Source organism: Gorilla gorilla, chromosome 6, assembly GCF_029281585.2.
Source record: "Gorilla gorilla gorilla isolate KB3781 chromosome 6, NHGRI_mGorGor1-v2.1_pri, whole genome shotgun sequence".
Taxonomy (NCBI): domain Eukaryota; kingdom Metazoa; phylum Chordata; class Mammalia; order Primates; family Hominidae; genus Gorilla; species Gorilla gorilla.
The window spans coordinates 125,533,214-125,560,915 of NC_073230.2; the positions used below are offsets into that span (position 1 = coordinate 125,533,214).

At 39.2% G+C, this 27,702-nt stretch overlaps 1 long non-coding RNA gene across 1 annotated transcript; it reads right to left on the bottom strand.

The window, feature by feature from the left end:
* Positions 1–4,733: 4,733 nt before the first annotated feature.
* Positions 4,734–11,199, bottom strand: LOC101127018 (uncharacterized). The gene is made up of 3 exons (XR_008667419.2): positions 11,145–11,199; positions 7,123–7,319; positions 4,734–4,795 (listed from the first exon to the last, which is right to left on the bottom strand). It is a non-coding gene; the product is annotated as an uncharacterized lncRNA (long non-coding RNA).
* Positions 11,200–27,702: the final 16,503 nt, after the last annotated feature.

Here is a 27,702-nt window from a genome sequence, read left to right on the forward strand (position 1 = left end):
TTTTTGAAATAAACTCTAATATTTATATTATTTGACAAATATTAAATAATCTCCATGGAATCAGATTAGGTTCTATCAAGTAACTGATAGAACCATTTTACCATTAAGATTCAAGACTTTTTTTCTTTAGGACTCTCCATTCATTTATTTGACTTTCATATTCATTCTCAGATCTGCCAGTTGCTTTAGTAATAATGAATGTCTCAAGACGTTGTGCATTACCCAACTTACCATCAATGCAAACTCTCTCCACTTCCCCAATGCACACCAATCCTACTGATACTTGCTCTCATCTTATTTTTCTCTTTCACTAAAATGGATGATTCCCTACTCTGAGCAAAAGCCATTCCCATCACATGCGCTCTGAATCCCATCCTTTCTTATTTTCACAAGATCTTTGCTCCATTTGTCATCTTGTTTAACTCTTTTACTATCTATCTCTCCTGTGTTCTGAACTGCTCTCATTACCCTCCAAACATCGCATATAACTTTATAATTTAAAAAAAAAACACATTCCCTCCCTTAACCTTGTAACCTTCTCCAACCATCAATGTTTTTTCTCCTTTCTTTTACAGCCAAAATTAACAAAAGAATTATTTATATACATTGTCTAAACACTATTAAATTACCCTACCTATAATTATACTTTTAAGCCAAACAGGTTTTGGGGTTTTTGGGTTTGTTTTTTTTTTCTGAGTCTTGATAAGTTGCCCCATCTGGTCTTGAACACAGGGGCTCAAGCAATCCACTCGCCTCAGCCTCCTGAGAAGCTGAAGCTACAGGCACATACAACGGCGCCCAGCTGAACAGGTTTTTTAAACAATTTTTATTTCTGGTACCCAGACGTAAGCATAGGCATGCTCAATAGTTAATGTCATCATTGGTCCATGAGGGGCTCTCTTCTATTTGATTTTATTTATTTTATTATTTAATGATCATTAAAACACCTATGAATTCATCATCAAATCAAAGAACTAGAACTAACAACTACACATTTGTTCCTTCTCTTTCCAATCCACCTGTACCCCTGCATCCATATGAGGTAACCATTCTCCTAAATTTTGTTATTTATTATCTTTTTGCCTATTAAAAAATTTTAAATACAATCTCCCAGGGGAAAAAAAAACCTATTTAGTTTTAGTTCTTTTTAAAATATTTCTAAGGAGTACCATGCACAATGGATCGTTCTGGTGTTTGATTTTTTTTCACTTAATATTAAGATTCATTCATATTGTTGAATATAGCTCTAAGTCATTCATTTTCAGTGCTATATATTTGTCTGTTGCATGAACATATCCATTTTTATCCAGCTGCCTCTTGAGGGGGACATGGTATGCCAATGGTGCTGCTATAATCATACTTCTGCATGTCCACTGGGAGGGTTTGTGGGCATAAATTCCTCTAGGGATTATCATTAGGACTGAATTGTTCAGTCCCAAAAAATGATACACCCCCAGCTTTTCTAGATATGACCAATGGCTTTTCAAAGTAATAATAGCAATTTACACTGCCACCAGCATTTGGAACTGTCAAACTTCTTCAATTTTGCTAATCAAGTGGGTGTGAAATAGTATCTTATTTTAGTCTCGATTTATACCTTTCTGATTACCAACGAGGTTAAGCGTCTCTTCACTGGTTTTTGGTCATGTGAGCTTCTTCTGTGAAATGACATGTCATTCAGCAAGGGTTTTTTAAAAATGAGTTTTTTTTTCACTGAGTCATAGGAATTCTTACAGATTCTTAATGTTTTCATTTTATTTTCACATATGTTTCAAATATTTTTCTCAATTTGTATCCTTATTTTCACTTTCATTATTAAAACGTCGATTAGTGAACACAAGTATTTTGACTTTAGTGTTCATATTTATCCATTTTTTATTTTTAGTACTTTTTATAATGTCAAAGAGATATTTTCCTGCCAAGATCAGTAAGATATTTATTGTATTTTAACTAGCATTACTGTGGTTTAAGAGTTTAAATATCTTAGGTTTTTCTAGCATAAAAATATTTTGCAATATGTTCAATCACATTAAAGATTTGCTTTTAACATTTAAGTCCTTAATCCAGTTACATGGAGTTGATTTGTTTGTGTTGCATGATGTAGGAATCCAATTTCATTTTTTTCTGAATAAGACAACCACTTATGCTAGTTTCATTAATTGAAAATGTCCTCCTTTCTCCTTTAAACTATAATGCCACCTCTGTTATTTATTGAAGTTCCATTCATACTTGGATTGATTTCTGAACTCTCTATTCTAGCCCACTGGTCAATTTGTTTTTCCTGTACTCATATAGCATTTTAAAGTGAGTCTCCAAATCTTGTAAGGCAAGTTTTAATTTCCTATTTTCTTTGCTCCTTACTTTCTAAGGGCCTTGGTTTTTTTTGTTTGTTTGTTCGTTTTTGCCATTTAATTTTCCAGAAAAACTTAAAATTGTCTCATCCATTTTTAATAAAAACTCACTTGGAATATCAATTGGAATTGAATTGAATCTTTAGATCAAGTTGGAAAATTGGCATGTGTATGATACCAAGGCTTCCTAGCTCTAAACATGGAAGTAAAATTTCATCTATTTCTTTATAAGCATTTTCAGTAAAGTTTCATAATGTTTTATGTAGAGCTTTTTCATGTTTTATGATTTATTTATTCTAAGTATGATAATTACTATGCCTAGTGACTATTTTAGTACATATTTGCTAATTGTTGACTGTCTTTAGAAATGCAATTGACTTAATATTGAGGCATAATTAACATTAAAGTGAAATACATATATCCTAACTACAGTTCATATATCCTAACTACAGACTTTTGACAAATGTTACGTTTTTTAATTGCCAAATATATAAAATTTCTTAAATTAGTTTTCGTTTTAATTTCTAGCTCTATTTTTGGATAAAATATGATCTAAATATACTTGTTCTTGAAATGTATTAAGACATTTTATGGTCAGGTCCATGATAAATTTTTATAAATATTTAATGTATGCTTCAGAAGAATAAGCATCCTCTAATTTTTAGATGCAGAATTCAATATATGTCTATTGACTTCTATTATCTCTGGCTATGAACTTTTACATTTTCTATCATTCTAGAAGCATTCTTCCATCTAATCTTTCAATTCCATCATTCTTTAGCTGTAGCTATGTCACTATTTATCCCACCTATTAGGTTCCTTCAAGTCTACATTTTTATCCTGATATTTTACATGGCTTTTTTTTGTGGGGGGAATTTCTTGTCTTGTTTCATGTTGCTAATACACTTCTTTTTCTCAATTAGGATGTTTATTTAAGAAGATATAAATCATTGGTCCTTTTGTTCTAATATATCTGCTCCCAGGGGTGTTCGTCATCCAGTTTGTTATTCTGCTTTTGAGATCGTTTACTCCTCAGATGTCCTCTACCCAACCCATAAATGAAGAAATAGCCCAAGGCTCCACCCTAAGCCCTCTTCTTGTCTCTCTGTGCATGTTGTCTCCAGACTCTCTCATCTTCCTTGGCTGTCTCATACATAAAAACTGTACTACTCATGCTTCCTCCACCCTGCCAAATATTCTACATCATTTTTAATTGTTCAATCATCCACATAGCTACCCAAGCTTAAAACCTAAGAGTCCCCAGAGACTTTTCTTTTCCTCAAGACCTATAGCCAATTCATTACCAGATTCTATCAGTTCCTTCTTCAAAATATATCTTGCTTTTGCACCCCTGCCTCGATTCCACTGCCACAACCTCAGTATGAGCAGCCATAATTTAAATCCTGGTCTACTTTAGGCAGTCTACCTGTTTCCACCCTTAACCCCACCCAACTCATTTGGCCACTTTGCTCTACAGCAACACATATTTTCACAGAGGTACACACACATACACACACACAGAACTTAAAATCCTCTAGTATCTTCTCGCTGCATTCAGTAAAATGCATTCATAAAATCACATCTCTTTACCAAGGCCTACAAAGTTATGTGATTCAGCTCCTGCCTATCTCTCCAATCTAATTGCATACCACAACCTCCTCATGATCTGTGCTCTAGATACACTGATGTTTTCAGTCCCAAGAACATGCTGTGGCCCCTCTCAAAGTCAGAGGACTTTGCACAGCTGCTCCTTCTGACCAAGATGATCTTACACCACTCTCTCTACTTTGCTACCTCCTTCTCATTCTTTAGGTCTCAGCCTCAATGTCAACCCTCAGAGAGGTCTCCCATGTCTTCCCTAAGTGAAGCAAGTCCTTTTATCTTAATCTCTATCTTAGCTTCTTGCCTACTTCCTTCACAGTACTTACCATATTGAGTAATTAACTGTTCACAGTGTTTAGTTTTTCACCACTTTTAGGATTTAAACTCCATGAGGCAGAGATTTTACCATGAGAGCAATTAATATTTGTTGGATGAATGGTCAGACCATCCTGGAGACTATGAATGCATGAGGTGCCAAATTTCTGCAGTGCCACTAATAATGCCATGAAGAAAATCACCCAACCCACTCTGAAATAAATTACAGCATTATTAACAACATGCTTGCCATTTGTTTTTCTTTTTAGACTTTATTTCTCCATGATTTTGTTCTCCAACAAAACATCCTCTAAGGTACCCATTTGAACTTTTTTTAATGTCAAAACATGAGTTTCTCTAATGAAAATTTTAGCAAGGACTACCATGGATGTTTGATATACATATTTTTCTTACTTGAATAATAGCAACCACATGTTGATACAGCTATTAAGGAAAAAGAAGTTTTTCCAGCAGCTGTTGACTTCATCAATTCCTCTCTGCAATGAGTCACTCAAACTTCCACAGAGCTAGAAAAGAAAAAAAAAAAAAAAAAGAAAGTTGCAAGTAAGGAAGTGGGGATTTTTTTATTGTGATGAGAGAGGAGTGGGAAGAGTTAGACAGGGAGAAAGTGAATAAAATCAACTAGAATGAGAGATTTGATTCCATAGAAAGTTGAGTAATTTGCGTGTCAAAAAGATAAAACTATACACTTGCCTAGTACTTTAACAACACAACTGAAAAGCATGTGGAAACTGGCATAAAAGGTGGGGTATTTGCAACGAGAAAAATGCAGTCATTTTTTTAAAAAGGCAACAGCTGCCAGTTTGAGCCACTCTACAAATGGCCAAGAAAGAAACCTACTCCTCTCCTTCAGTTGTATTAATATAATGCCAACCATTAATGAGATAATAACTATCCCAGGCACCAGTCAACGTCCTTTTGAGAGGATGTTTCTTAAATTCCCCATCACATTGCACAACCTCTTGGAAAAGGTGAGATTTAATTACCTGCCAACTCTGAGACAGAAAGTTCTGTTGACTGTATGACACAAGTAAGCACTCAGTAAAGTACACAGCACAATATGCACTTTGATTAATATAAATTGGCTTCAGAGTGACTTTGCATTTTTACAGTGATTGTGTTGTTTGTCTCGTTGCCTTTCATATTGCCTGCTAAATAATAATAGCCTTTATTTATTGAGCACATACCACATACAAGGCAATGTGCTAAGCATTTTGCAAATATTACTGACAACAGCCCTATGTGCTATGTATTATTATCTAGGTCAAGTAGATACTATTGCTTTGTTTTAGAGATCAAGAAATAGAAGCTTAGAATGGTTAAATAACCAACTCCAGGTTGCCCAATGAGTTTAATACCCACGACTGTTAGCTTCAAAGCTGTTCTTATAGAGAAACTCACTATGTGCTTGGGAGAAAGCGCATAAGTGTGACACCATTTGACAGTATTACAATAGCATTGTGTGTCATCAATGGGAAAAAAAGAAGAGTGAATGATTAAAAGCCATGCAAATAATGTATTCTCTAGTCTAAGTTTCTGTTAATAGTTGTTCATGTTACTGCTTCAACAGGCATTTATGGAGCAACTATTTGGTATCGCAGGGATTAAAAAGATAAGCAAGACAAAGGTCTTTGTCTTCATGGAAGCTCAGTGAAGCCCCTACAAAGGCAATTCCAAGATGAAATTAATATTTTGCTCTTTTTCTGTTGAGAAAATAACTTTTTGTAAAATAAAAATTATTGACAATCAATTGTACAGTTTAATACAGTGGCTTTAAAACTGTACCTTATTGAATCCCGAGGTATTGACCAGCTCCCCTAAGATGACAGAGGTGGACTAGGGAAAGAGGTCTGTGAAATGGTGTCTACCACTTTCCCTCAAACACACAAGTTCTGTTTTAATTTCTTTTCATGTTAATTTTCAGCATAACATTTTGTTTGACTAAGCAGTTCTATCACAAAGAAAATTTGAAAACCTTTGATTGACTTGGTGAAATAAATACATACTTTATACTAACTTAGATCTTAAATGAAATGTTGATGCTTACTTTTGTAATTATCACTAAAATGTGTTCTAATAATATAACTTTTGAAGATGCAGGCTTCACAGAGCAGATGACCAAACAGAAAATATCTATCAGAAACATGAGTAAATACCAATTAAAATATATGATAGCCTTGTAAACTCTCACACTCTTGGTCCAACAGAAATGAAAAATTACTTGAATGGGATGAGTAGGAAAAAAAGTGGTAGTGTCATTCAAATTCCAGAGGAAGAGATGAATTTAATGGTGAGGTTACTGGCATTGGGACTAATATCAGGGATGATGTCAAATATTACTCAATCACATTCAAGTAAAATATCAGCCTTTGGTATCTTCATTGGACCAGAACAGTTTCTTTAGATCTTCTTATTTCTCTTTCAAGCTTCAACCTTAAATAATAGGCCATTGTGTAGCAGAAAAAACTTTAAACTTAGAAGTAGAAATCTATAATCAAATCCTCAGCCAACTTAAAAACAGCTGTGTGACCTTGGATAAGTCCCATAGCCGGACTGCATTCTCTAAACCAGCAGCTATAACGTTTCCTACCTCATTAGAGTGTGGTGTGAATGAAAATGTGAAGAATGCCTAAAACAGAGTCAGGCCTTGAATGCATTAGAAAGTTTCAGGCAGCCACTCATTCCATCACCCTGTCTCACTCTTTCTAGTGACCCAGGGTCACTTACCTGTTTTTCTTAATACACACCAAGTCTTTCTCTTGCCTCTCTTTGTAGACCAGAATTATTCTTGTGTTCATCAATATGGATTGAGTCAAAAATTTTCAAGATCTACCTGACTTATTACTTCAAGGATCCATCATCCTCTGGCTTCCACTTTTTGTATTTCTATAGGCATGGATTCAAAGGGGACATCTGACTGGCTCAGGCTAGATCCAGATGAACTCCTCCTACATTTGTTGTCCATCCTGGTCCAATCAGTGGCAGCTAAGGGAGTTCAGTCACTTGTTTGAAGTTTGCCCAGTCAAGGGGCTGTGGAAGGAAGAGGAAGTTAATCTGAGACAGGATTGTGACAGGCAGACCAATAAACATGTCTGTTTACAATCTAAATATTCATAAAATTCCAATCCCCCAAATTCTCCCACATATGTATGCTCTTGTATTCCCCTGAGATAGGAAGGGAGGCATGCTCATAACCCCATTTTACAGATGGGAAGAATAAAATGCCAGGAATACTGGTCCCTCCATTAGGGTCACTTAATAAGCCACTGGTGGAACAAGAAATAAATCTGAATTGAGAGCTTAGACTGCCTGGTCTCCTGTTAACAATTAAGACTGCAAAAATTTCAAACCATATCGCATGTACAATAAATACTGCATCTGAATCAATTGTAGAGACAAAGACAGAGGCACAGGGAGAAGACAGATCTATCCAAGGTCACTCAAGTGAGGAAATAAACCAGCTTAAAATAGACTTCTGTCTCAGCAGCATTGTGCTTTCACTCCTGGGCAACTTCCTGCCTATACAGCAACATTAATGCCAGCAAGGAAGGAACCTGAGGGTTAAATCCTTGGCCCCAGCCCCAGATAGCAATACAGAACCCCACCCCCATAATTCAGTCAATAAATAGACATCCCTTTCATACAAGTTTCAGAAAACACAGTTAATATACAACCACTACTCACAAATTAAATAAGCTATCTTACTGTAAAGGATATAACTATTTTATTATCTTTGCAATTAAAATGAAATATGCTAAAGGTAGAAGCAATACAAAACAGCTGCTGCCAGAAGTTTCAATAAAAGATCACTACTGGGCACCCTTATAACTGTGGGACCATTAGGAGATTTAAATGTCTTCTTCACTTTGCCCATGGTAGGGGGTGAGGCTGCACTGAGAAACATCACTGGCATGAGGTCTAATTGCCTGCCCTATGATTAATGTTGCCAAGTGAATTCAGAAGTTGTCACAGTTCTCATCCTATGGTCCAGGCTCATTTATAAAATAGAGCAAAGGGAGCCCAGTGCTTTGAGAATGCCAATGCAAAATTATAATAATTACTTATTACATGATACAGTTGTTAAAGTATTTTCTGTGTTGTTCAAAAAAAAAAAAAAACAAGGCATGTACATTGGTAGAGAAGACAGAAGAAATACTTATGACTGTGTTTTCCTCTTGTAACTTTCCCAGACAGAATTACTCTGGTCCCTAAGGCCTTGAGGCACTTTTTTCTTATCTCCATTGAACTGTAAACTACTGGGGTTCAGAGACCAATTTTTAGCTTTCATTGTATCTATAGGATTTAGCATGGTGACTGGCATAATAAAAATCTCCTAAACTAAAACTGATACCCTGTTATAGAATTTCCATGATGTATTCTAAGTTCTGTCATAGGCATGCAATAATTGTGAGTTCTCAAAATGGAGGGACCAAGTCTAGTCCTTTTGTATCTTTATAACTCTGCAGCTCTGCTATCCAACAGAACTCTCTGCAATAAGGGAAATGCTTAATTTCTGTTCTAGGAAAAGGAAAGTTCTTAAAGAAATGTTCTTCCTTTAAGAGTCTATGTAAACATTATTCAATAGGAGCCATTGGCCACTTGAGGCAATTGAGTGCTTGAAATATGGCTAGTGAGGTGAAAAAATGCATTTCTGATTTAATTTCAATTAAAATCACCCCTTGTAGCTCATGGCTACTATGTCAGACAGAGCAGCACTGGAGGACAAGTGTGGTGGCTCACGCCCATAATCCCAACATTTTGGAAGGCCAAGACGGGAGGATCACTTGAGCCCAAGATTTCAAGACCAGCCTGGGCAATGTAGAAAGACCCAGTTTCTACAAAAAAAAAAAAAGTAAATTATCCAGGTGTGATGGCACAGGCCTGTGGAGGATCACCCAGGTCTGGGAGGTTGAGGCTAGTGAGCCATGATCGCACCACAGCACTCCAGTGTGGGAAACAGAGCGAGACCCCATCTCAAAAAAAAAAAAAAAAGGAGTAGCACTGGAATCTAGGCTGATGTGTGCTTTCAGTAGTTGCTATTTTAATGTTTATGAATGAATAAATGAATGAATGACTACACATACCTAATCCCTCCACAAACCTACTTCCCGCCAAACTGCTTTCAGCTGTAGAGTGCTGCAAGCATGCAATATTTACTTGGCCAAGTTGAGTTTAAATAGGTAGTCTACAGGAAAAGCAATTCGGTCATTCATTGGATATTGTGAGGAAAGTCTTTTATGGCTAATTTGAAAGATGTACTTCAAAGTAACCGCTTAAGATTAAGTCATCCATAAGCCATATTTTCACTCCACATCTTACTGCTTAGGGCAGAGTAGTCAAGTGGAAAACCAATGGACTTGAGTACTAGTTACACTCAACTGTCTACTAACTGATTGGCTTTGAGGTTCAATTAACATGCAAAGTGCTTGACTTTTCTTAGTGGCAAAATGGGGAAATCCTATGTGCCATGCCTCCTTACCAGGATGTTGTCAAAAGCAAATGAGATAACTGGCATGAAAACATCTAATGCTAAGCAAATACAGATTATTATTAAAATATGTTACTTCAAATTATTTTAAATAACTATTATCATAGTAATGGTGCTTGTGTTATTAACAAATAATTGAATATATATTTCCTTGCACAGTTAAAGACATACACGTGCCCAAAAAAATTATTTTCTTCCACTCTAAGAAGTTTTCCATTTTTTCTCTCTGCCACTTCATATCTCAGAAGGTCACTTCTCGCTTACTGGGCAGTTTCTGGTGACAATTCTACAACGATTCCTCTCACCTATCTCACTGAATGTGGCTGTCAGCATAAGTAGGTTACATTGTAGGGACTGTGTTTGTAGCTAGTGTTGGCATGTTATTTTTCCAGCCACCACTCCAAGGAGAAGAGTTCACATTGTGTTTCTAAATCACTTCCTGAAGAGTGATTATATGGGATTCTTTCAGAAATAGAAGGAATGGAAAAAGCAAGACCAGAAAGTAATTTGGAGAGCATCCAAGATTGATAAGACACCAAAGTAGGGGGACTCCACAGCACTAGGAGCCTGTGCTCTGATCCCTTCCAGCGCCCTAAGATGTGATGGGATCTCAGCAAGAAACAGCCACCTAGTGTTCCTAAAGAGGCTGGACCATGAGCACTGGGCTCCTAGACTTGGCAATAACCCTAGTGCCCCACAATGGCAGCACCAGCAGAGCCTCCATCCTTAAAGAATAGTACAGCTTTGAACACTGAGCATGTCAGCTATGATCTTTGGGGACCAAATAACAGGGCATTCACATGGCACCAAGAGGAGAACTATCCAGACAAAGCTTGACCTTTGCACCAGTGAGGCCGATTGGAGGCTTGGAGCATATTAAATTTATTTAGAGAAAGGAAAGAAATGTAATATTACTCACATCCTGTGTTTGAAAGAAAAATCATCCTGCCCACTTAATAACTGTGCAGGGCTGCCTTCCACGCCACATTTTTTACACAGACCATAGGGAGGTTTGTGTGACTTTGTGACTCACCCTTTATCACAGCCCCCACCCCCATAGAACTGCGAGGGCTGAGTAGGAGACAAGTCCAGTTACACTCACAGGGTTGCGTTCAAAAACCAGTGTTTCTCCTTAACTAACCCTCAAGCAATTACCTCAGATCAAGTGAATAGACCTGACTTAAGCAAATTTGGCTGTTCACGAGTTTTAGGTTACTCTGGCAGATATTGATCATCACCAGCAGCTAGGAACAGGTGAGAACTATAATCCTCCTCCCCAACAATCTCATTACTGGGTGACGAGTTATATTGAAAGCACATTTGACCAAAGATGCCACATGTTCAAATACTCAAATCAACTAGCTAACCTGACACAATAAGAGCAGTGAAATCCCAGGCAACAGCATGCGCGAAACGGCCACTCAAGGCAGATGTATCAGTATTCTGGTGAAAGTTTCAGCTAAACTTCTGATCAGAAGTTGAGCCACAGGATTCTCTGTTGAGCTATTGAATGAAGCCCTGGTCCAAGAAGAGCCCTATGAAGAGGGTAGGCTGTGGAGCTCTCTCCAGATTCTTACTCCCTGTTGTTTACAGAAGGAAGGAATTGCTTACATAGTATTTCCAGCATATTCACATATCTTAATCACCACTCATTTCATCCATGGAAACTTATTTTAGCATCCCCTATGCTAACTAACAGGCTTTTTTGTGTTCATTGGAGATAAAGCTATAATAGGACAGCTGATTAGGGTCATTCAAATGCTAGCTGAGGATCCCTAAGCATGAATTCCCTAGCCGACTATTTCACAAGTTAACTATCCACCACTAAGACGTCCTCTAAAACACAAACACACATTTCTTTATTAGTGTTAGAGGATATGAAATAATTTACTTGAAAATACAATAATACTGTTTTCTCTTCAGAAGAGTTCTCCCTCTAAATGGCCAAGAGGTTTGAACTCTTGCCTTTTGTCAGATATAGGGCTTAACCTTAGAGTCCAGTGTATTCCTTCATTGTCTTTCCTCTAAGTCTGCCAAACAAATAAGGCTCTGGTGAACCCACAGAGCCAGCTACAGATAACCACACATGTGTGAAATTGTAGTGTGCACACCGCTTATGCGTAGCCTGCTCCTGGTCTTCCCAGACTGCCAAAACATACGTGAGCCATTCTTAACAGCAAGTGCAAACCCCGGAGTGCTGTTTCAAACCTTCAAGATCCTCCCATCTTCTAGTTACCTCATTGCTCCATTTGACCCCACAGCATTTCTACTCCCTGGAATGGGGACACCTGGAGAAATCCACACATGAGGCCTAAACATCCTAGTACCCGCAATGTATCGATATTTTTCTTTCTTCTAGAAGCAGAGGATGGTAATAAATTGTGTTGCTAACAACAAAGGTCACTGCATAGCTATCAGCCCTATGCAGTGATAGCTGTGAAGGACAACAAATAATAGTTTTGCACATCTCCTCTTTGAACATTCTTTCCTTAAGAATCCTGTTTCGAGGACCTGTTGTGAAATATGTGTCTCCTTCATCTAGTGTTGCTCAAACTGTGAGTGCTGACCTAGTGTCTTAGTCTGTTTGAACTACTATAACAAAAATATCACAAGCTGGTTGGCTTATAAACAGCAGAGCTTCATTTCTCACAGCTCTGGAGGCTGGGAAGTCCAAGATCAAGGCACCAGCAGATTCAGTGTCTGGCGATGGGCCTCTTCATAGAAGGTGGTCTTTCTGCTGTGTCCTCATGTGGTAGGAAGGGGTACAAGAGAGGCCATTTTTATAAGGACACTAATCCCATTCAGGAGACTTCTACCCTCATGACTAATCTTCTCGCAAAGTGCCCACCTCCTAATATCATCACCTTGGGGGTTAGGAGTTCAACATATGAATCTGAGGGGGACACAAACATTTTGACCATAGCACCTATTCTAGAATTGTGAACTTGGCTTTCATTTATTAACAAAAATATAACTGAATAGAATGGAAAAGAAGAAAAGAGAGGAGAGGAGAAAGAAACATATAGATCACAGAGAGCAAGGGTAATCAGATGAGTTTAATAAGACATTTCATGTTTATGAGAGTATGTATACTGAGTTGCAATGTAAAGTGTATTTCTTAGTAAAAAATAATATTTAAAAAATATATAAACCACTACCACAATTTATTAGGAGATGAATTTTCTTTGGATCTCAAATAAAGTAAAAGAAAGTTCTAATGCAACATTTTTTTTTGACTTTTATTTTAAGTTCACAGTTACAACTGCAGGTTTGTTACATTGGTAAACTTGTGTCATGGAGGTTTGTTTTACAGGTTATTTCATCACCCTGGTATTAAGCCTAGTACCCATTAGTATATTTTTCCTGATCCTCTTCCTCCTCCCACCTCCTGCCCTCCAAAAGACCCCAGTGTGTGTTGTTCCCCTTTATGTGTCCATGTGTTCTCATCATTTAGCTCCTACATATAAGTGAGAACATGAGGTATTTGGTTTTCTGAAAATTTCCATGTGTCTATCAAGATTAGCTTGGGAGGAAGGTTGAGAGTAAATGTTATCATGATCCCAAAACATCTGCCTGGGGAAACATTATTTTTAAAGTATCAGAATGACTCCCTCATGCAGCCCAGGCTATTTTCTGGAAAAGTGACATCCTAGTTAGCCTTGTCATAGAAGTAGGCCCTAAGGCAAGGATTTGCACACAAGCAGTTAATTTGAGAAGAATAGGGAGTATCATCAGCGGGAACTAGGAAAGCAATACAAGCAAGGGAAGGGAGCTATAAGGTTACTATTAAGTCTGCTACCATGGTCAGGTTATGTTGGTGGGAAAACTTGGGGAAACAGCACCTGCTGCAGAATTATCCCATCCAAGGGGCAAGACAACAAGTATTTATTTCCAAGTGGCAAGTTGGTTGAAGGCTGCTGCCGGGGCAGGGGGTGAAGACGGTGAGTGTTAATTCTCTGGCACTTCTGGCCTACCTGCTCCTGGGCAGAGCAAGGCAGAGAAATTTTCACTGTTCTGCGGAGAGAAAAAAGACTATGGGCCCCACCATGCAGATACTGAAAAGAACAAAGGTAATAAACAGAGCACTCAGGGCATCTATTCAGGTGGCCTGATCCTACAGAGACTCCTCCAAAAGGCTGGGGCATCCTCTACATCCTTGTCCACCCACACTCACCTTGGAGGTGATTCTTTCCTGGACTAAAGACCCAGATGTATCTGAGGGTGAAAAGCAGGTATTGTTTTAGTGCTAGTTTTGGTAGCAAGTGAAGAGCAGATAAAATTTTCTTGGTTGTTCCAAAATGTCCACCACTTTGTAATAATAACAAAGTCTGCACAGATCTAAAAGGAAAATTCTAATTTTAGCAGATTTGAAGCCCCTCATGTTAGTTTCCCTGGCTCTATGCTATTAGCCACATAATCCAACTTTGCCTGCTTCTTGTCCCTCCCAGATTTAGCAGTGAGGCTGAAATTCTGCAGTGCCATGAGTGCCTGCACAGTTTCTGAACTTTCCCTCTTCTGGCCTCATATTTCCTGAAGCTGAAGGGAAGGGGACAGCTGACTGCCATTCCCACAGCTTTAGACCCTTCCTCTCACTTCTGCCCCGGGAAGGGAAACTGAGTTGTATCAGTCCTGTTCCCTGGGCCCCTGACACCATGACAGGGAAGAAAATCTGCCAAAAATCTATGGTTACTTGGATTCACTGAGCTGAGATGGTCAAATCTAATGCATCTTCACATCCTGTGCGGGTAAATGCCCCACCTAAGGGAGATGTTACTTATAGATGTAGAGCAATTCCAGGGATCTACCAGGGGACTAGTAGAGCCACACTTCCTTAACAATCATAGAATTACAGATTCACCTGGGGCTCATGGCTCACGGGTTGCCAAGTTACCTCACCAAGCAAATGTGATGGAATTACCAAGACAGGTTTAGATCTGTGGTGGAACAGGCCACAAAGTTCCTGAGATCTCTCTGACTTCTGGCTTAGGGACTCAACCACTATGTCTACCAGATTCAAGGAAAAAGAAAACAGGTGTGTATGACTCTGCATTCCTCAACCCCAAACAGTTGAAGAAAGTGGAGGCTTAGTTCCACCAAGTCTGGCAGAGCACAGAGATTCCCCTCCATCAGGTGGTATGGCCTAGAATTTGACTGTACACATCACATCCAGATCATTTGTCCCTGAGCACTTATCCAGAGCCCAGACTACAGCTTCTCTCTCAGTTGATTTTATTAGCCAAGGAATCATGACCGAGTTTCTGCCTTGGAGTTGCTGAGATCTCTCTGGCTTCTCCCAGGATCAGAACCTGTTTGGGCCCAAATCATTTGGCTGTGACCTTCCTATCCTGCAACACTGCCTGGTTCTTCCAAGTAATGCCCAGAAAACTGAACCCTATTCTCAATGTCTCTGCCACTGGCCTCTTCAAACTAAAGAGACTCTCCTAGAAGCAGGTACAACTCATCATCTGACTTCAAGACTCCCAATTCCTGGAAGACCAGCACCTGTGCTTGACATAGCAGGGTCTTGACATTAATACCAACCAAGCTGAGAAGTGGACTTTGGCCACTGAGGCAGAGACTGGCTAGTTTACACATGAAAATCTTTTACCTTTCCTCCTGGGCACACAGCTAGACTTCTTGCAGTGACCATGTGCCTAAGATCTGGCACTAGAATCTGAGCAGAAATTGTGTGCTCCATTTCTGGACCTGGATGATAAAAATCTCATGTGTGATTCTACACTCTTCCTCTATATGTCAGCTGATATCTAGACCAAGGGCATCCATGAAAACCCCATGTTGAAAGGACACAACATCTCTCAGCTTGGGTCCTCAAAAGGCTACACAGAGGCCGAGCATGGTGGCTCATGCCTATAATCCCAGCTACTCGGTAGGCTGAGGAATGAGGATCACTTAAACCCGGGAAGCATAGGCTGTTGTGAGCCAAGATCGTGCCACTATACTCCAGCCTGGGGGACAGAGCGAGACCCTGTCTGAAAAAAAAAAAAAAAAAGACTACACATAGGAAAGTACCACCCCCCACAGCCCACAGCCTACCCCACCCTCCAGCACTAATGGACTTTTCCATGCATAAGAAATTTCCATTGTGTGAGCCACTAATATTTGAAGGTTTATCTGTTATAGCAGCTGGACTTACATTATCCAACACAGTCACCCACGACCAAAGCTAGGCTCCCAGCCAAGTGAGTGACCCCAGCTGTCTGTAGCTTGCTCCCCTCTCACAGTTGTAGAGGTCCCAGCTCTCCATACTGCCCAAGGAGACAGTTTGAGATACGTGGGTGAGTAGAAGGGTGGGAGACACAGGAGATATTTCTCAAGGGAAAAGCGTTGACTCTTCCATGTTTTGTAATCAGGAATTTTCCATGGTCGCACAGTGAGTCAGAGGAAAAGCCATAATTTTCATCCTCCCTCTGCTGGGGCAGCTGTCTTCCTGCAGGATTGGGTCTAAGCTCCATTCCTAGGAAGGGGGGAGGTCAGTAAGGAGAAGGGTCATCAACTCAGGATCCTACCTTCTCATGGAAACCACTGAGAAGACTAAGCACACCAGCCACACACAGGTGAGATTTTAAATCAGCGGGACAATCCTTTTTTGGTTTAAATATAGTATTGTTTCATCCCTCTCCCATGTAATTTTATCCCATCAATATTTTTAATGTCATTAGAACTGCCCATTCCCATCATTTAACCTATAAACTACATTGCCCAACTCATTGGTACCAAGAAGCAAATTGCAAAGTTCCGCCCTGTGGTGTCACAGGGCTAAGTGCAGCCACCCAAATGCATAGCAAATTTGTTAAAGACAGGAAAGAAAACAAGCTCTAACTAGGCTTCTTGAGGCTCCCAATGCTGCTTGGTCACCACAATCAGTGAGTTTCCTCCAGAAAAGGGTTCATGCAGCTCCTGAGTCTAGCATGTCTTCAGGGAATTTAGGAATGTTTCTTTCATCAGCTCTATCCTGAGGGGAAAGATTCCTCAGAGCAATGTAAAAAGCACAGGGCAAAGAAAGAGGAGGAGGCTTGTGACATGTGGCAGCCCTTCTCTACAGAGAGTGGATGGGCCTGGGAGCCAGTGCATTGCTGGGACTATATTTAGTTCATCCAGTGACATCTTTGCGCCTCAGTGCCATCTCTCACGATAGCAAGGGACTGTGAGACTGAACATTTTTCTCATTGTAGCAGGGGTCTGACTCACTAGTTTAAAAAAAAAATCTGAGAACAATGAGACCCAAGGGGACAACAGCATTCCAAAAAAAAAAAGAAAGAAAGAAAAAAGAAAGAAAGAAAAAAGAAAAAGAGAAAGAAAGAAAGAAAGAAAGAAAGAAAGAAAGAAAGAAAGAAAGAAAGAAAGAAAGAAAGAGAGAGAAAGAAAGGGTCAAGCATTCCTGTAGGCTGAATAAAAAGACAACAGTCCTGGAAACATTTTCTAGGAGGTCTCCAATATTTTCTAGGAGGTCTCCAATGAGCTATTTTTTGCTAGCACAAAATTCTAAATTGTACCAAATACTAGTTCACAATTTCCATCGAGTTCTGAAAAACATAAGCCTATTATTACAATAAGTTTTTGAAACTGAAACTGTAAGTGCTAACTGGAGACCAGCATGTGTCTCACTGCTGTTAGCCTTTGAGGAACTGACTCCAAATTGCAGGGGTGCCACTTTCAAGCCAACAGGTGGCCTCTTTGAGTTAGGTCTTGACTCCCAAAAGTTGTTAGAGACATGTTGAATATTTTTCAACCAATTCTCTTCTAATTCTGTGAATAGCTTACTACAGAGTTTAACAAACTTTTTCTAGACCAGATAGCAAATATTTTTTAGGCTTTGCAGGTCATATGGTCTTTGTCACAATGAGTGAACGTTGCCATTTTGGCACTAAAGCAACCAGAGATAATAGGTGAATGAACGGGCATGGCTGTGTTCCAATAAAACTGTTTTATTGGGGGAAAAATAGGCAGTGGACTGAATTTAGCCTGTGACTGTGATTTGCTAACATTTCACTTACTACTGGCCAGTACTAGTGTTGCTGATACTGGCTCACAAATACCACCCAGGGCTTCACCCTGTCCTATGACCAGAGCCACCTCCACCCCCATCCCAGCAAGCTGTCTCAAAAACCTTCTCCTGGCCCAAAAAGACCAAGAAAGAAAAAAATTAATCTATCCCTGTATTTCTATCAGTACCACAAGAATTATCAAAACAAACTCTAACTTTTTAGGAAACAAAGTGACTGGAAATCTGAAATTGATTGCATTTTCAAACTTCTTTTAAGTTTGACCCCAAAAGAAGAATGAAGTTTCTTGAAACTCCTGCATCCACTGACAGGAATTGGAGTCTTACTCAATGTATCTGAAATTAGACCTTTGTAACACCTGGTTTTCTTGATTATAGATAGGCCATGTTCCAGGACTACTATACAATATTTGGTTTGCAGGAAGTACTCAAACCCAGGGTTGTGAGAAGAGTCTGTGGCACTAGGGGTCTGGTAGTTTCCATTATTTTGCCTAAAAATCAATGTTAATGTCAATGTCTCAAAAATCAATGTCTATGTTGAGTTAACCACCCAAAGTGTGGATGTTTCTACTTTCTTAGTACCTTGGAGAGGTTCTCTGGATAAACAACAAAAGGAATTAGCTACTTAAGAATGGTACACAGGCTTATAAATAACTCGTGTAGGCATGCATAACTAATACATTTTTCCAAGGACATGGTAAACTCTTCCCATCTCAAGTAAAACCTCAAAATCTACATCCTAGTTCTGGCTCTTTTCACAGGGTAAAGGCATGGAGTTGGATGAGAAAGGTCTTTTTCTTAAGGCAGGGTAACTTTTAGAAGACAGGAATTCTGGAAGGGGCCAGGGCTTGATGTTAATCTAGCCCAGATGCAAAGGGCAGGTACAAAGTCAGGCACACCTGGCCCCATGTGCACGTAGGACACGACAACTGGAAAAGACATCAAGAGATAACAGACTGTCCAGTGGCATTTGTCCTGACCAGGTATATCTAAACCTGTCTGATTTACCCATGGTCAGTAGCCAAAAGAAGGAAGCAACAGCATGCAGCTGTATTCACGGAAACCACCCAAGAAACTTTTCTCATTGCTTCCAGCCCTACCTTTAGTTCCTGACTTCCCCAGCTCTGCCTGTCTTCTGAAACTTCACCTTTATGGAAGGTAGAATTGAGGAGCTATTAGAAACCCAGGTTTATAAACTGTGGTGGTTCCAAAACCCTAGGTACACAGTAAAATCACCTGGGGATTTTATAAAAATCCCAATACCCAGGCCATATCCTAAGCCAACTACATTAGGTTTTCTAGGCTGGGACCAGATATCAGTCTGTTCTCAAGCTCCCAGGGCCACTGAGTTAATATCAGATGGTCTGAGTTCGAAGTCCAGTATAAACAATTACCTCTTCTCTGTCTGTCTCAGTTTTCTCACCTGTAAATGGTGATCACTATAGTCTCTAATTTATAAGATTGCAAGGATTAAATGAGTTCATTCACATAAAAATATCAGCACAGTTCTTAAATGTTAGTTCTTAGCACCGAGTTTCCTCTTCTTGACTTCCCAGTTTTGAATTTCAATGCCTTCCAAATCCTTAGCTTTTCCTCATCCTCCCTGCCTGTATCAGTTGCTCTAGGTATGCTCTGGGGACAGCCTAGTACTCCAGGCTGTGTAGTTGGCACCCTGGCCAGGATCACCCTTGCCACTGAGGGCCCCTGGACAGGACTTGAAGGGTCAAACACCGAGGAAACACTGACAGAGGGTGGTAACAGTGCCCTAAACTGCCCCAGGACTGAGGTATTTCCCAGGTTACAGGACTTGCAGAGCTAAAATCAGGACAGCCTCAGTAATCCAGGGCAGCTGGTCGCTGTGATTGGAACAGATAGTCCAGGAAATCAGTGCAGGCAGGGGTTATCTTTAGGAAAGTCAATGAGCAGGAAGTCAGGGTCTCGAGGTTAGACTCCACCGCTACACAAGGATAAAGTGAAAGAAGAAAAGGAACTGCAAGAGCAAGGCAGGACCCCAGCCCTACAGGCAACAGGCCAGCGCCTTTTAAGAGATGCAGCACCTCCGTTAACAAAACTGGCAAGATGGCAGTATTGTAAGGTCAAGGCCCAAATTAGCATAGGTGGCATGAGTGTTGAGCTAAAAATGCATAAATCCCTAAGAGTTAAACAAAGCTGAACTATATAGGAAGAAACCTCAGCCCCAAAGAGATGCTGGCTAACGCACTCTGCCCTGCATGATCTACTCTTGACCTCTTTTTTCCTGTTTAACATTGTTTTAATTGTGGTAAGTATACACATAACATATTTACCTTCTCAACCATGTTAAGTGTACAGTTAGTAAAGTATATTCACATTGTTAAGCAATTTCCAGAACCTTTTTAATCTTTCAAAACTGAAACTCTATTCATTGAACAATTCCCCATTTCTTTCTTCTGAGTCCCTAGCAGCTGCAATTCTAATTTCTGTTTCTATAAGCTTATCTACCCTAGATACCTCATACAAGTGGAATCATGCAGTATTTGTCTTTTTGTGACTGGCTTATTTCACTTAGCACAAGGTCCTCAAGGTTCACCCATGTCATAGCATGTATCAGAATACATATTGATATGGTTTGGCTCTGTCCCCACCCAAATCTCATCTTGAACAGTAACTCCCACAATTTCTACGTGTCGTGGGAGGGGCCCAGTGGGAGGTAATTAAATCATAGGGGCAGGTCTTTCCTGTACTATTCTCATGATAGTGAATAAGTCTCATGAGATCTGATGGTTCTACAAGGGAGAGTTCTCCTACACAAGCTTGCTCTTGCCGCAGCCATGTAAGAAGTACCTTTCACCTTCCACCGTGATTACGAGGCCTCTCTAGCCACGTGGAACTGTAAGCCTATTAAACCTCTTTCTTTTTTTTTTTTTTTTTTGTTCTAATTGCCTTTTCTTTTTTTTATTTTACTTTAACTTCTGGGATACATGTGCAGAACGTGCAGGTTTGTTACATAGGTATACATGCACATGTATGTTTATTGCAGCACTATATACAATAGCAAAGAGTTGGAACCAACCCAAATGCCCATCAATAATTGACTGGATAAAGAAAATATGGCATATATGTACCATGGAATACTAGGCAGCCATAAAAAAGGATGAGTTCATGTCCTTTGTGGGGACATGGATGAAGCTGGAAACCATAATTCTCTGCAAACTTACATAGGAACAGAAAACCAAACAACACATGTTCTCACTTATAAATGGGAGCTGAACCATGAGAACACATGGACACAGGGAGGGGAACATCGCACACCGGGGCCTGTTGAGCGTGGGGGGCAAGGGAGAGCATTAGGACAAATACCTAATGCATGCAGGGTTTAAAACTTAGATGATGGGTTGATGGGTGCAGCAAACCTCTTTCTTTTGTAATTGCCCAGTCCAGTCTTGGGTATGTCTTTATCAGCAGCGTGAAAACAGACTAATACACATGTCCTTTTAGAGGCTAATACTCCATTCTATGTATATACTGCATGTTGTTTATTCATTCATACATCCACAGACATTTGGGTGGCTTTCCCATTCTGGCTATTGTGAATAATGCTGCTATGAATACGAGGGTACAGATATCTCTTCAAGGCCCTGATTTCAATTCTTTTGAGTCTTCACCCAGAAGTAAGGTTGTCTTGAGCTCTTCTTAGGTTCTCATCCTGACTACCGTGCCTCTGTACAGTGGGACACAGAGCCACCCTCCCCACAGAGGAGCTCTCTCCTCCTGCTACCATTATCGTGGCAGTAGTTCCTGCCTCTTTTGTACGTTCAAACTCTTGGGATTGGAATGTTAATTTTCTCTGCATTATCATCCATTCATTCACTTATTGGAGAAATATTTACTGTAAGTCTGAGACCTGAAGACCAAGAAGATGATGGCCTTGTGAAAACTAGAGGAGGAGAAGAGCATTCAGGGTCCAGTGAGTGTGGGTGTGGAGATTTGGCTTACACTTGCTTAATCTCCTCTCACTCTCCCTGTGTTTGTACTCCATGCTCTTTTACACCATGCTGTATGCATCCTGGTTTCAAACAGAGTCAGGGACTTCAGCTGGTACATTCCCAGTCATTTCATTATGAGCAGGCTCTCCCCAACCTTCCCCTGACCCAGTGGCCTCACCACATCCTGCCGCCTAGCACTTGCTTATTTCCGGCCTGACAAAACGCCTAGTGGATGCTCTCAGTGCATCGACTCTTGGAAACAATGATTCTTCCTCTCTACTACCCAGTAGAGTGAGAGAGGTTCTTTATCTTGCCTAAGTGTTTTGAGGCACACAAGAAAAACCACAAAGGCAGAGCTTCCCTGGACACTTCCTCTCCTTTAGGGGAAAACAAAATCAATTCTCTCTCTCTCTCCCTCCCTCCCTCCCTCCCGAAGCCTCCCCACTGCCCTCCAAGTTCTTCACGTTGACAAATCAGACTGGAAGCCTGTATGACAGCCACTTTTCAGTATTTAACAATAACCCTCCCTACATCATCTACAAGTTATGTCTTCAACACACAAGGACAGTTTCTAGGACAAGCATCATCCAGGACTTTGCTACTCATATTAAAGGGCAGCATCCTATCCGCAAATCACACCCTCCAGTCTGCCCCCCTCTGACAATTCAAGAAAACTTACAGAATATTGGTTTATTGCATTTATCTTTTCAGGGTTTGAGGATGTTTTAAGTTAATGATTTCCCTTTTTTTTATTATTGTGCCAAAATCTTGTTCAAACACAATGAAATAAAACATGTAGATACAGGTTTCATTTCCATTGGTTGTCTGAGGCTAAAAATAAGAAGCCAGTAGCTTAATGCTGACTTTTAATCTTATTGTGTGAGACCTTGTCAATGTTTCCAAAATGCAGATTTAAAAAATAGCTGCGGTTAGGGTTTGAGAGGATATTCTGTGAATTCTAGTGCATGCACTGCCATCTACTGGACATTTATGATATAAAACTAAGCTGCGTAGAAATAAGTGTATTTAATCACTGAAGGCTCTGTAGAAGACAGTACTAATGACATTAATCTTTAGAAGAAAGATAAGTATCTGGATAGATTAATGGAATAAATAAGTATAATATGCAGGCACAACAATATTCCTGTCTGGAATTTCTTGATACTAAAGAATTTGTATTTTCACCTTCAGAGTAATGTTTGTCACTCTAGTGAATGCAGAATCACAGCATTCATGCTGATAAAATCATTTTCAAATTGTGGTTCCTTAATACGACCAGGGAGAAGAGGCAACTCATATTGTCCTTCAGGTGGTGGAATTAAAGTAGGTATATGAGACTTCCCTTAGGATATTCTGTCTAATCATATATTCTGAAAAAAAATTATGAGCATACTATCATGTACAGTTACAGAACTTCAGCAGTTTTTAGGAAATTTAACTCAATCACATCCACAATGCTGAACTTCTCATAAATAAAATTTAATATTCATTTCAGAAGGCAGCGCAGGGTTTTATAGTGCATTGTGGCCATTATTTAACATATTAATTATTTTTGTATAATACTATTAAACACTTAGGTGACATTTCTACCTGTTTTTCTTCTGGATACATAAGGGTTATCCCTTAATTGGATGGTAGAAAACCATATGGATTTTACATTTTAAAATGTACAAAGTAACTAGTTGTGAATATTTGACGTACATATGGGAGTGATATTCTTTTTTTGCACAGTAATTTGATAATAAGGCAGAAGTTTGGGGGCAGAGTGGGCTTAGGTGTAAAAAAGATAAAATTAATTATAGATATTACACCCAACCTTTATAAATCACATGTCATTTTACTTATTTTAGGCCAGACCTCCCTTCCATGCATATGCATCGTACTAAGAAAGATGCTTTCAACAACAATGTAATAAATTGCTCCCAGTCGCCTTAAGCCTTAAGTCTTAGAGGGGTGTGTGTGTGTGTGTGTTAGAGAAGTTGTTCATCAGAAGGAATTAGTCTCTTCAATGAAGGCAACAGAAGAAATCACGACAGATTATATGCTAATGAAAGAGTTAAATGAGTGGAGTTTATTTTAGCTGCAAGAGCACACAAGAAAACATAGCGAATGATAAATAATTTGGAATTAGTCAACTGGGATGAGGTTTCTATTAAAATCCTTGAATGAGACCATTATCCTTTTAACAAAGAAAAAAAAAAGAAAATCTGGATTTTAAGAAAGCTAAATTTTTTATTGATACATAATGACCATACATATTTCTGGGGTACATGTGAAACTTTGATAAATGCATACAATGTGTAATGATAAAATCAGGGCAATTGGGATATCTATCAGTCAAACACATTATTTCTCTGTGTTGGGAATATTCCAAATCTTCTAGCTATTTTGAAATATACAATAAATTATTGTTAACTATAGTCACCCTACTCTGCTATTAAACACTAGAATTTATTCTTCCTATCTAACTGTGTTTTGGTACCCATTAAGAAGAAAGCTAAATTTTAAGTTAAATAAAATTTAAGGAAATTGTCTAAGTATTTTATCTTTTTTAGACACCATAACAAATAGAAAATAACATATTTTTATATCTCATGACACTCCTAGCTTTTGTTTAAACCTGAACTCTCAAATACAGAGAATTAGCTTAGAAAAATAACTGCAGGGGTTAGGCTTTGAAATTTATCTTACTAAGCATGACAGCATGTTCTCAATGTTTTGCATGTTTCAATCTTTGTTTGTGAACTAGAAAAAGCATCTTTATTTAAATTCAATTAAACCAGACCTACATAGCTGAAACCCTGAGAGAAAACACAATTATGGAATCAATCCCAAAGCACTTGTATGGTGAATTCAGGCAAAAATGGAACTGGTCAATGTGAAATAACAAGATTAATATACAGCCAATCAGTAAAGAAAGTAAATTAAGTATATTGGTGAATACCACCACCAAATTCATCAAGAAATTTTCATGTTTCCATACACTATAAATCCATATTATCTAAGACTGCAGCCTCTAGACACATGTGGCTACTTACATTTAAATGAATCTTTCATTAGACAAAATTAAAATTTAGTTCTTTAGTCTCACTAGCTACATTTCAAGTGCTCAGTAGCCACATGTGGCTAGTGGTTAAGGAGTGGACGGCACAGAGCTAGAATATTTTTATGATAACCAAAGCTCCATTAGATGGCGTTACTAAAAATCATCAAAATCTTATCTCAATTCTTTGTTATAACATAAGTTTTGAAGGAATTTCACATAGTGAAAGAATAGCCATACACCTCCAAGTAACAACTGTTTCATTTTCTGGTTTATTGGGTGAACATATTCCAAGCTTCAAAATAGAGCTGGCATACATAACTATTGCTTTAAAAAGATAACGCACAGGGTTCCAGAATTGGAAAAGACCTAGAGATAAATCATATATTCCATATGTTCCGTCATTCTCATCTTACCACTGAGGGCACACAGACTAAAAGAGGAAAGTAACTTGCCCAAGGTCATAGGAACAGTTGGCCGCAACAATAGGACCCAGCTTCCTGCCTTCAAGTCGCATTGCGCATTCTGAACACCAGTAAGTAAGCTACATCTATCCTGAGACTATATGGTAACCTGAATACATCTCACAAGTTATATGAAGAAACTAAAAGGAATAAAAAACGGAGAGTCAAATGTACTGTATACTTTATGTGAAATATTTAGCAGTACTCAAAATTAACACTAGGTGTCAGATCATCAGATTTGAAAAGTTAAACCTGATGAACTTGGAGATTTTCTGCTTGATTAAAAATAATCAAATCCATTGCAAATAATCAAATCCATTATTTGATTAGAAATAATTAAATCCATTGCAAAATGACATGGCATGATAATTTTGATTGACTTGGTCGTCCTCGGGAACTGAAGCTATATAATGAGTTAAGTCCTTGCTTCTGATCTCTTCTGATTTTCTTCTAAGAAGAGAATAATATTTATTTTTCATAAGTCTAAATTAATTTTTGTTAATTATTTGGGGACACTTTTAATTGTTCTCTGCATTTGAGAAGAAGCCAAAATGTTCAATTCTCCTTAACCTCTTAAGTCTCTTAAAGAGACTTAAAGTGGCATTGTACTTCATCTTCTCATGTGTGCTTAACATCGCTACCGTGACACAGCTCCAGTACAAATATTAAAAAGTCTTTGCCTTAGATAATTTAAGGAAAGGATGCAAATGAAAGGCAAGAAATAAAGATTTAACCCCTGTATTGTCAAACAACGTAGCAGGTTGAAGAGGAGGGAGATAAGGGGATGGGTTTAGGCGGAGGAAAGAGCGAATCTGGGGCACTGCTGATCAGGAGACGGGACTGGCTTGAGGGACACATGACAGAACAGGCTCATAGCCCAAAGCCAGGTCTGGAGCTAAGGGCAGAGTGAAGAGGGAAGCTTGGCAAGAGAAGAGAACAGGAAGGAGTGTGGGCAGAGATAAGGACCGCAATCTAGCCAGCCGTGACTCTGCCCCTCCCCCTGAAGAAGAGAACTTTATAGAAGGGAAATCAGGCGACAAAGTCAAGGAAAGAGGTGATAGATTTAGAAGACCTTGAAGGGAAAATGAATCCATTGTCATTCTGGGGAAAATGGGAAGGGTAAGATTAAAAGAAATCAGAATTCAGAGCACTAGAAGAATTCCCATGAAAATATTAAACCAAAATATGTGCCCATGAAATCACTTTCATTTTTAACAGAAAGGGAATTCCACAAGCAGTGACAATTGTCGATTTTGCTTGATAAGTTTTGCAGCGGTCATGGCATTCATGCTCCTATTCTCCAGCTTAGGAACACTGGGGGCCCCTGGAAACATCAGGGTTACCTCAAGATTTTCACACAAGCTGCCTGGACTTACGTTCCGGCTGCCTGACAGCCTCTGTGATCCTCCTATAGCCATTTTCAGGCACTTCACGGAACAGACCTTGCAGTTCAGAAAGGCAAGTAGACAAAGTGTCCTCTCAGGCAGCCACTTTCTAATCCCCCCAACACACTTTTTTTAGGAACCTATCCAAAAATCTGTGGATCATGTAAAGCTTCCTTTTCTTACCTCCTACCCCCGAATACTTTACAACATTCCACCAAATCTTACTCCCTCGGAGCATCAGGTTCCTAGTCTAACCAAGAAAGGAAGGTAATATGCTAATGGAAAGGTTTGGGGTGCCCTTATAACGCATAAACTTCTGGCTTCACCCAGCGCTGGCCTTGCATCTCAACAAGAGAAAACTCACAATTGCTTCAAGAGCATTGACAAAGTGAGGAAACTCACTGTTTCCTATGACCATTTTTTCTTGTATTTAGAGGAATCAGATTTCCAATGTTCTCAAACTGATCCCTCTGGCATTCTATTGAAAAACAATCTCATAAAACTGAGGGAAACCCTGCTGTTTTATGTCTGTATTCCCAAATCTAGGAAAAGGGAAATACCAGTTAAAAGAATACAGTCCTGGCGTGAGCTGAAAGGATTATTTTTCCGGAGGTTTTAAATCCCATGGTGTTACAGGGTGCTGCAGAGGTGCCTCAGAGCCTTTCAAGGGGCAAGGACATGCAGTGGCAAGGGAGGAAGCTAAGCGAGTATGGCTTAGGGCCCGTTCTGCTAGCTTCATTCTTCTTCTGTCTGTTTTATATACTGCAGTTCATATTAAAGTATATCTACATTTTAAAATGATTCCACTGGTAAATGTTTAACAACCAGCTCTCCAGAGAGTACAAAAAGCCCTGATCTGTAGTGTTTATCACTAGTTCATGGTGTGAATACTCCCTCCCACCGTGGCCAATCTCTTTTTTTTAATTATTTATTTTTTTTTTTGAGACAGAGTCTCATTCTGTCGCCTAGGCTGGAGTGCAGTGGTGTGATCTCTGCTCATTTTAACACTCACCTCCCAAGTTCAAGTGATTCTCTGCCTCAGCCT